This window comes from Myotis lucifugus, unplaced genomic scaffold (assembly GCF_000147115.1).
Source record: "Myotis lucifugus unplaced genomic scaffold, Myoluc2.0 scaffold_1, whole genome shotgun sequence".
NCBI classification, from domain to species: Eukaryota; Metazoa; Chordata; class Mammalia; order Chiroptera; family Vespertilionidae; genus Myotis; species Myotis lucifugus.
The window spans coordinates 34,971,929-34,983,150 of NW_005871049.1; the positions used below are offsets into that span (position 1 = coordinate 34,971,929).

Below are 11,222 nucleotides of genomic sequence, written 5' to 3' on the forward strand. Positions count from 1 at the left end.
AACCCTAAACCTCAGGGAGGCGTGAAGACAACTAAACCGGAGTGCCTAAGGACTCAGAGATATTCAGGTGGGAGGTGAGGGCTGATTCACATGTGTCTTAATCAGTGCAAGGTTTAATTTGGTCTGGTATAATTTTAGCTTTGGGTACTTCGATTATAGAGTCAATTACAGTCTACCCATTAAAAAAGAATATTGGATAAGTAGGATGCCCCATGTCCTGGCAAGAAGATTCTTTGGTAAACAGAGAGTTATTATGAAAGGTTCTTTAAGTTGAAACACGGTATATTTTTATATCTAATGCATGTTATTAAAAAACTTTAAGACTATTTTTGAATATTTGGTTTGCGAACCCTTGTTAATCAATCTGTTAATTCTACAAATACTTATTTAGACTTCACTACTTGAAGTGCACTGTGCTATTTGAAGTGATCATGACATTGTCAATATACATAGCTATTCCTGTGGTTTATTCTATCATTTTTATACTGAGGACTCTACCAAAATGTTAGCTTTTATTGCCAATCTCTGCTCTATACTACATTTCCTGACTAACTGCTGAATATCTTCACGTGATTGTCCTATTTGTACTTTAACTGACCAGAGGGGAATTCATTCTCTCCCACTCAAATCCTCTCTCTTGTCACTTTATTCCTAACCCAAGTAAACTTGTCCTTCACTTGTGTTCTCTCTATTGGTAATGGCACCTTCTTCAGACTATTTAATTTTTAACTCTTTAATCTTTATGTCTAACAGCCAGTACTTTGCCAAGATGGTTTACCGCCAAAATGTCTCTCACATCTTCCTTCTTTCATTGCACTCCCAATAACAATGCTAAAGTTCAAGATTCGATCGTTTTTCACTTGCATAATCACAGTAGCCTCTTCAGTGATTTCCTTATACTTTATCTGTTGCATTTCTACCTCATATTTCAGATTGGCTTTAGATCTTCCTAAATCACAGATTAGAAACAATACTTTTCTCCATGACAATCTCCAATTGCCTACAGAAATAAAGTACCAACTCCCTATTTTAGCATATTCTTGCTCCAACCTGTATTTTTCAGTCTTTTCTTCCACTAAATGATTGCTCAGACCTTACCCTGGAATTCCAGATCATTCACTTATTCTCTGACCCTCATACACTTTTCTGTTTCCATGTCTTTGATCAGGCTATCCTCCCACCAAGTAATACCTCTATTAAAATAACATTCATCCTTTCACAGTCAGCTAGCCAGTATTAATTGCTCATTCTCTTATTTCTAAAACACTTTTTAAAAAGATCTTGTAACACACTTTCTTCTGCTGATCAATAAGGTTAGTGATATACAAAATGTACTTGGGGCTCTGCCTCTCTTAATCTCTATAAGTGGTCATGTGACCAAGACACGTCCCTTCTCCGGACCTTCGTCGCTACGTTGCGGTGATATATAGAGAGCATTATAGAACTGTATGTGATTATGGTTGCCTTCCTCCCACTGAAGCCCTTGACGACAGGGAACAGTTTTCTTATTTTTGTCTCTTTCACAGCACCTAGTTAATTCCTTCATTGCACAAAATGAGCCATCTTTTCTTTTTTTAAATGGAACACTTCACAAATTAGGGAATCATCCTTGTTGCAGGGGCCATGCTAATATCTGCATCGTTCCAATTTTAGTATATGTGCTGCCCAAGCAAGTACAAAATGAGCCATCTTTAAATGTTTGTTTGCATATTTTAAAAAAATATATTTTTATTGATTTTTTAAAATATATTTTATTGATTTTCCACAGAGAGGAAGGGAGAGAGATAGAGAGTCAGAAACACCGATGAGAGAGAAACATCGATCAGCTGCCTCCCGCACATCTCCCACTGGGGATGTGCCTGCAACCCAGGTACATGCCCTTGACTGGAATCGAACCTGGGACCCTTCAGTCCACAGACCGACGCTCTATCCACTGAGCCAAACCGGTTTTGGCTTATTGATTTTTTTAAGTTTTATTTTTCATAGAGAGAGAGAGGGTGAGGAAGAGAGATAGAAACACCTGTGAGAGAAACATTGATTGGCTGCCTCCTGCATGCTTCCTACTGGGGATCGAGCCCCCAACCTGGGCATGTGTCCTGACCGGGAACTGAATCTGTGACCTCTTGGTGCATAGGTCCATGCTCAAACACTGAGTCAAACCTGCCAGGCTGAATATTTAAATTAAAACTTCACCATGATTTAAAATAATGCTCTAAATTTAGGACATGTTATAGGTATTTGGGAGCTATCGTGAACTTGATTATGTAAGACATGAGATTTTCCTTAAACAGCGAGAAAAGCACAAAATTCTTCAGAATGACTTTAGGAGAGCAGGCCATGATTGTAATGTGATAGGCTTCATAAAGGTTTTAAATACATCAATGTAATAATAATTGAAAATATTAGAAACATTCTGAGTCAATGAAAATGGGAGGCAACTGATGAGGGGCAGAGCAAACATTGTTTAATTTAACAGTATAAAATAAGAAGAAACATGGAAGCAAATACTGGCAAAACTTATTAAAAAGTGACTTTAGCTATGAGATTTTAAATATGCAAAATCATCTCTATTGAGACAGAGATGCATTTGGTTCTCTCAGTCTGATACGAAACAGCATTTGACTCAGGCAACTTCCCTTGCTTTGATTTCAAAATCATTGGTCAACTTTCTGTAGGCTGCTGAAGGGAGAGAACGATCACATTCGTAAATTATTGCTGTAACATTTCCTTTAGTTCTGGATTTTAAAAAATCAATGCTATGAAAAATACATTTGCTTGAGGTGTGTTGACAAAACCAGGTTTCTGAGGCCAATAAGACCCAGAACCAACACCACTTCAACACGCCAATAAATGCTCCCCTAGGAGAGCTGTTACAGGGCCTCGGAGTTCACCTATTCCAACAGGAGCTGGGCCTCGTTCAAGAATTTTTTCTCTGGCTTATTAATGACAATGGCTATAATCTTTCTTAGATGGCATTTTGGAAAAGACTATGTATTATTTTCTTTGTTCCCAGGTTAAGGGACAGAAATCTCCAAAGTGAAATAAAATTAACTGTGAATTCCTTCATGAACACAATTTCCTTCATTATATTTTTTTGGGGGGGGGGGGGAATATGTATTGCGGCACCTAAGTTGTAATCATGTTAAATTCATACACATTGAAAATAGTCTATATAATTTCTCAGAATTTTAGGAATACAATATACTAGTTGATGGCTTCAGGATTGAAAATGACATTCGCTTTAGAAGAAACTCCCAACCAGGCTATGTAGTGGGGGACAGTCGTGCTGGTATATAAACAGCTGCTTTATTTTCCTCCTTTTATTCTTCTCTCAATAAGAGCAGCAGCTTCGGTCAACTTTTCTAGGCCCCTTCACTTCTCTGCACTCTCTCTGGCTGCTATTCATATCATTGATTATTTTTAAACATAAGTACATGAGTAAGTAAAAAAGGGGTATATTAAATCAGTTCAGAAACTTATAGCTGAATCTGAACATTGATTATAAAATTAGGTCATGCTAAGGGTTCAAAAAGCGTTTTCAAAAGTGAAAAATGATTTCATTTTTTAAGAAAAGCTTCATCTTAATTCTTTAAGTAAGAAAAAAAACCAGAAAGTAATTTGAGATCCTAAAGTTACTTTGTTTAATTTTTAAAATAAATTAGGGAGGAGGGACTTGGTAAAGATTTTGTCTTTAGTTCCCTTTGGAAAAACATCAACAACTTAAATATTTCAAAAGTGGTTAACCGCTTGAAAAGAGACTGAACACAATATGCGAGGTATGTGTGTCCCCCAAACCTACATATTTCTGATTCAGACTTTTAAGCTGTCAATATCTCAGAGACAATGCCATTGACATGTACCTGGCACTAGTCCTGCCAGTTAATTTTTTCCCTGGAGAGTGGTTTGGGGCGACAGAGTGGCGTCCGGGTTCCCCAGGTTGCTGCACTGACAAACTGCAGTGGTAGTCCAGTCAAGGAGCCTGACAAAATCTCATTAATCATTCTAAATTAAATCCAACCTTCCTGTCCAACCATGCCAAGAAGAAAGCCATTTTTTTTTCTTTTTAACAAATGAAAATTTCCTCAGCAAAGATTTGGTATCTTTCTCCTGTGGGCCTTTAATTCGATTAGACAAAAATAAAATAAAGCAATCCACTCTTCTGAGCCTGCAAACAAAACATTTGTCCAGATATGATTTAACAGATCAACCAAGTGTCTTTGAAAAAGAAAACAAATTTTGAATAAAAATACATGGAAACGTTCTGAGGGGAAACTATACTAGTTAAATTAAGGACACCATTTACCTTTCAATAAATTTATTTTATTCTACCTAAAATATATGATCCTTAATAATAGCTGAAAGAAGAAATAAAAAACTCATTATCCATAATATTTTGGCACATTTTATTCCAATCTCTTCTTTCCAGTAATAGGTTTTTGCTGTTATACATAGTAATTGTAATATGTGTCTATGTGTATAATTTAATATCCCTTTAAATATTTACCAGTTTTTATAACGGTTTTTCCATACTATTTATAAACATCAAGTCTTCATAATAATACATCATGAGGATGTATTTTGCTGTACTTCACCAGTGCTTGGCATAGTGTCTGGTATATAATATGTTCTCAAATATGTGTTGGTTGTTACAAAAGACCCAAGTTCTTGGCTTTCCAGGTGTTTCCACCTTTTTTTTCTTTAATTAAAAACAATGATGTAATTAAGGTGTATATCCTACCTTTCCTCTATTTTGGACTATTTCCATAGGATGGCTTTCCAAAGAGGACATGTTCACTTATAGATGCTTGAAAAGAGGCTGCAGGCAGTATGTTATTAATAGTAATCTTTAAGACAAAGTTCACTTTAAACACAGAAAAACAGACTCCAGTTAGAATAAACAGGTTATTATTTTAAATATTAAGGCTTCTGAACAAGTTTACTCTTATTGAACACCATAGTAATAATGTAAAAAATGTAAAATATTTAGAGAAGTAACAAGATCAATGATTTAAATTCTTCAAAACAAAACAAAAGCAACCGCCCTGGCTGGTGTGGCTCAGTTGGTTGAGTGTTGTTCCATGCACAAAAGGTCGCTGGCTCAATTCCCAATCAGGGCAATGTCCAGGCTGCAGATTCGATCCCTGGTTGAGGTGCAACTGATCCAATGTTTCTCTCTCCCTCTCCCTTCCTCTCTCCCTAAAACCAATAAAAACATATTTAAAAAATAAAACTATATTAAAGCAGTAATTTATCCAAATATTTAAAGTTAGAATCCTAGAGATGAGTTTACATCTAGGATAATACATAGATTAAATCTGTATTAATATTTTAAAAAATAACAAATGTATTCTGATTTGTAACTTTTGTATACCTGAAAGATCTGGGTATATTTTTAAAAAATGCAAAAGTAAAGCACTTTTCTATATGCTTATGTAGAAACTGAACCAAGGCTAAAATAACCCAATTGCATTTATTGAGAAACTGCTCGTGGCCAAAGTCTGTGTTAGTTACTGAGGGAGATAGAATGACAAGATTTTCACCTGCAAGAATTAGGAAAGTTGCGCTGGAGGGAAAAGCATCTGAGAAGACTTGGAAGGACAAATAGGTAAATCTGGGGAAGGGGATACAAGTTTTCCAGATGGGAAAGCAGAACAAATGAAATTAGAGAGTGTTAGTTTTAACAGGATGTAACAGGAAAAATCCTGTAGATAAATTTGGAGGACTCAAACTTTTAAAGCATTTTTCCATTTACCTTTCCTTTTCTTAAAAAAAAAAAATCTGTATCTTAGAAAATATAGGTGTTGGTTGTATATAGGATGAATGGACTAGCAGTGCCCAGCTGTATGGTGTGTTCTGAGCTTGGAACAGCACAGCCCTTGGTCAGGGAGGAAGGTGTAGACAGGACTGAATTGCAATGCACCATAAATACTCCTGTGGGTTTCAGCAGAGCTCAGATTTCACGCTGAGTAAGGGAATAATTGGTCAGAGACAATATAAAAGCCTCTAGCACTACTGTGACTTTCTAGCCTCAAAGAACTCAGACCCAAGTGGAAAAGGTAGATTTCAAAAAAGCCTGAGTGTAGATAGGAAAAAAACTAGTTTCTTGGGCTGCATCATATGCAAAGTTCAACATCCTTCCTGAAACCCTCCTTACCTAGTTCTTGAGATACTATTCTTCTCTGGTCTGTCTCCAGTTTTATTTATTTTTATTTATTTATTTTTATTGATTGATTAAGGTATTACATTTGTGTCCTTATCCCCCCATTCATGCTCTCACCACCCTGGTGTCTGTGTCCATTGGTTAGGCTTATATGCATGCACACAAGTCCTTTGGTTGATCTCCTCCCCTTACCCCCACCCACCCCTATCTTCCCTCTGAGGTTTGACGGTCTAATCCAGTAGTTCTCAACCTTCCTAATGCTGCGACCCTTTAATACAGTTCCTCATGTTGTGGTGACCCCCAACCATAAAATTATTTTCGTTGTTACTTCATAACTGTAATTTTGCTACTGTTATGAATCATAATGTAAATATCTAATATGCAGGATATATTTTCACGGTTACAAATTGAACATAATTAAAGCATAGTGATTAATCACAAAAACAGTATGTAATTACATACGTGTTTTCTGATGGTCTTAGGTGACCCTTGTGAAAGGGTCGTTCGACCTGCAAAGGGGTCGCGACCCACAGGTTGAGAACCGCTGGTCTAATCAATGCTTCTCTGTCTCTGGATCTGTTTTTGTTCATCAGTTTATGTTGTTCATTATATTCCACAAATGAGTGAGATCATGTGGTATTTATCTTTCTTTGACTGGCTTATTTCGCTTAGCATAATGCTCTCCAGTTCCATCCATGCTGTTGTAAATGGTAAGAATTCCTTTTTTACCACAGCGTAGTATTCCATTGTGTAGATGTACCAAAGTTTTTTAATCCACTCATCTGCCGATGGGCACTTAGGCTGTTTCCAAATCTTAGCTATGGTCAATTGTGCTGCTATGAACATAGGAGTGCATATATTCTTTCTGATTGGTGTTTCTAGTGTCTTGGAATTTATTCCTAAAAGTGGGATCACTGGGTCAAATGGGAGTTCCATTTTTAGTTTTTTTGAGGAAACGCCACACTGTTCTCCACAGTGGCTGCACCAGTCTGCATTCCCACCAGCAGTGCATGAGGGTTCCCCTCTCTCTGCATTCTCGCCAGCACTTGTCATTTGTTGATTTGTTGATGATAGCCATTCTGACAGGTGAGAGATGGTATCACATTGTCGTTTTGATTTGCATCTTTCTGATGATTAGTGACTTTGAGCATGTTTTCATATGTCTCTTGGCCTTTCTTATGTCCTCTTTCGAAAAGTATCTATTTAGGTCCATTGCCCAATTTTTATTGGGTTATCTTCCTTTTGTTAAGTTGTATGAGTTCCCTTTAAATGTTGGAGATTAAACCCTTATCGGTGATAACATTGGCAAATATGTTTTCCCATGCAGTGGGCTTTCTTGTTTTGTTGATGGTTTCTTTTGCTGTGCAGAAGCTTTTTATTTTGATGTAGTCCTATTTATTTTCTCTTTAGTTTCCATAGTCCTAGGAGCTGTATCGGTGAAGATATTGCTTTGGCATATGACTGAGATTTTGCTGCCTGTGGATTCCTCTAATATTTTTATGGTTTCCCGTCTTAGTTTAAGTCCTTTGTCCATTTTGAGTTTATTTTTGTGTATGGTGTAATTTGGTGGTCTAGTTTCATTTTTTTGTATGTATCTGTCCAACACCATTTATTGAAGAGACTGTCTTGACTCCATTGTCTATCTCCAGTTTTAACAAATCCTCCTTTTCTGACTTCTTTTTCTCTACCAAAACTTAAAATGTCGTGTTTCCCAAGTATCTCTTTTAACTCAACATGTTCCCTAGAACAGTGGTCGCCAACCTTTCGGACTTCACGGACCACCAGTTGGCGACCGCTGCCCTAGAAGAGTTGTCTTTTCCCATGCTTCACTTCATATAACTTTATAGGATACCCCTATCTTACATGTTCAGCCCCAATTGTTTTTGAACTCTAGTCTTATTCTCTAACTGCAGTCAAGCAATGTTCTATTAATACTTCAAATTTAAAAATTGGGATTATCTTTTCCATTTCTCCACTGGTTGCTTCCTAGTACTTACCTTTAATAATAAGACAGATTATTCTATATAATAAAAGCCTAATATGCAAATTGTCCCCTTGACTGGGAGTTTGACCAGGAGTTTGCTCGCTATGATGTGTGCTGACCACCAGGGCATGGTGCGGAACATAGTGGGCATCAGTGACGCGGCGCTGGCAGTGGGTGGCAGTGGAGGTGCTTCTGGCCCTGATGGGCTCCGATGAGAGTGGGACCACGAAGAGATGGTGGAGTAGGTGAGTGGGCGGTGCCAGGCCAAGGCGGGTGTGAGCAGACCGGATTGCCTCATCGATCGCCCTGAAGACAGCAACCAGCAGCAGCGGTAGGGGGCGGGGCTGCCGCCTGGCTCCCAGGCACTGAGGGAGTCCAGTAGGGGCCCAAACGCCCCGTTGATCACCCCGCAGATGGTGACCAGCTGGCTCCCAGGCACTGAGGGAGCAGGGCAGAGGCCCGATGACTCAGGTGGAGGGGGGTGTGCAGGGGCCTGGGGTCCCAGATGCTGCCCCGGGCCCAGAGGTCAGCTGGGACCTGCCCTTCCACTCCAGACACTGGCGTTTCAATTGCTGGCCAGGCCTAGGCACCGCACCCATGTGGGAATTTCGTGCACCAGCCTCCAGTCTTTGATAATAAGCCAATCAGATCCTCATCTTAGAAAACTTTGTCTAAAATCACCAAATCTTATAGATTTCCAGTGTTATTTTTTTTCTCCTCTCCAATTCCTCTGCATTTGCCTAGTTTAGTTCTTATAATGAAATCTGACAGGTTGGGAGCAATCCTTGACCTCTTAAGAAGACCATATTCTGATAATGGAGGAGATGTAGGTTAGAGTATAATTATAATAATACTAGAGGCCCGATGCACGAAGATTCGTACAAGAATAGGCCTTCCTTCCCCTCTGCTAGCACCGCCTTCGCTCCGGCTGGAGCTGCCTTTCCGCCTTCACTCTGGCCCAGAGCCGCCTTTCTGCCTCTCGCCTTGTTGTGCCAATTTGCATATTCCCTCCTTATTGGCTGTGGGTACCGCCATCTTTGCTGCAAAGTTATGGTCAACTTGCATATTCCATCTTTATTAGATAGGATATTTACAAAGTGCTACGGTTCACAAAGAAAGAAGCAATTAACACCAGTGGTAGTATGATAAAGACAGTCTTTGATAGCTTTGAGGAAGAAAATATACTTGGAGTGCATCTTAGAACTTTAGATACAGAAGGGAGAGAAGGATATCACATAAAGAACAGCTTATAAAAGGCAAAGATAGACCAGGCACTACATTGAAGGAGATGAGGCTTTAAATAAGAGCTGAGGCTTGATTATGAAGGGTTTTATATGCCATGCTAAGGAGGCTTTACTTAGTTTTGTAGAGAAGAGAGGCATTAAAAGCCTTTAAATAATGGTATCAGAAGTTTGTACTTTAGAGAGACAAGCTTGTTGTATCTGAAGGAAGTTCCAGTAGTCCCCAACTTTAGGGGATATGCCTTCCCAGCAGGCATCTGGAAACACTGGGACATTATTTGTATGTCACAATGACAGGGAAGCCACTGGCATCTAGTAGGGAAAATCCAAGTATGTCATGTCCTACACTGCATGAAGCAGTCTCCTATAATGTATTTACAGAAGAGTCAGTTCGTGGCTCTGCCTCTGGGTGGCAGTCCATAGACAGAACATTTAAAAAATTTTCTACTCACCTAAATTTAAAAATCACCAAGAACAAATCCTTATTAAGTATAGGAAGTAGTAAAAAGAATACTGTCCAATTGGAGAGGGTTCCATTTCAAATAATGGCCAGATAAAGTTGGTCTTTCAGACCAACCCTCTAACAGATAAAAATCACAAACTCAGGACAAAAAATGTCGACTACCTCAAAGTAATGGAAAGCAAGCTAAAAACAGGCTGATGGCTCTAACCAGGTTGGCTTAGTGGACAGAGCTTAGGCCAATGGACTGAAGGGTCCTGGATTCAATTCCGGTCAAGGGCACATACCTTGTGCAGGCTTCATTCCCTGCCTGTGGGAGGCAGCCAATCAATGTGTCTCTCTCACATAGATTACCACGATGTTTCTCTCTCTGCTCTCTGTCTCTCCTCCTCCCATCCACTCTCTAAAAAAAAAAAAAGGCAATGGAATATTCAGGTGAGGATTAACAACAAAAATAAATTAAAATTAAAATAGGCTGATGCAACAGAGAACACTTGGAAGAAAATAGCAGTGAGTGACTTTCCCAATGCTTATAGCTCTTAGCCTGAGGGCAGTCCCCATTCTGTACCACAGGAGCCTATAGCTTTTCTGACTTGAAGAACCATAGGACAGAGTTGGGGCAATGGCAGCTGCTAAAAAGTTAAGGAAGAAATAATGGCAAGGAAAGAACCAGAGAAAAAGCCTGAAGTCCATGTATAAACTCTGCCCCAAACTCTTGGCTGATCTCTGAAGCATGCATGCACAGGAGAGATTCCAAGTTCAGCAGCTAGGTTAAAGAACTAAACTGAGATTTGAGCTGCCACCAATTGCAAGGGAGCAAGAACTTACAACAGAAATTCAGCCAAATTAACTGCCAACATATTTAAAAAGAAGTCTTTGGAGAAACATATCAGAATCCAGGGTTTCTACATTTTATTCACCATGTCCAGGACAAAATCTAAATTACTAACCTATGAAGAAACAGGAAAAGATAATCTACTCATAAAAGACAATCAAGGAAGACCGTCACTAAGATGATCTCGATATTGAGATAAACAGAAAAAGATGTTAAAGCAGCTATAATAACTATGTTTAAGATTGTAAGAGAAAATGTGCTTGTAATGAATGAAAAGGTAGAAAATAGCATAGAAGTATAAATTATAAAAACTAAATGAAATTTCTAGAACTAAAAAATATAGTAATTGAAAGAATAAAAGCTCATTGAATGGGCTTAAAATAATGATTACCAGAGAGTAAGTGAACTGGAATATAGATCAAGAGAAGCAATCCAATTGGGGGGGGGGGGGAGGGGGAAGTCAACAGAACACCACACATATGTGAGACATCAAAAGGCCTAGCATATGTATAAAGAAGGAAAGGAAAGAGAAAATTAGGCTG

At 38.6% G+C, this 11,222-nt stretch overlaps 1 non-coding gene across 1 annotated transcript; it reads right to left on the reverse strand.

Moving 5' to 3' along the window:
* Positions 1–1,572: 1,572 nt before the first annotated feature.
* Positions 1,573–1,677, reverse strand: LOC111826603. Its single transcript, XR_002829962.1, has one exon. It is a non-coding gene; the product is annotated as a U6 spliceosomal RNA (small nuclear RNA).
* Between the last annotated feature and the right edge of the window lie 9,545 nt (positions 1,678–11,222).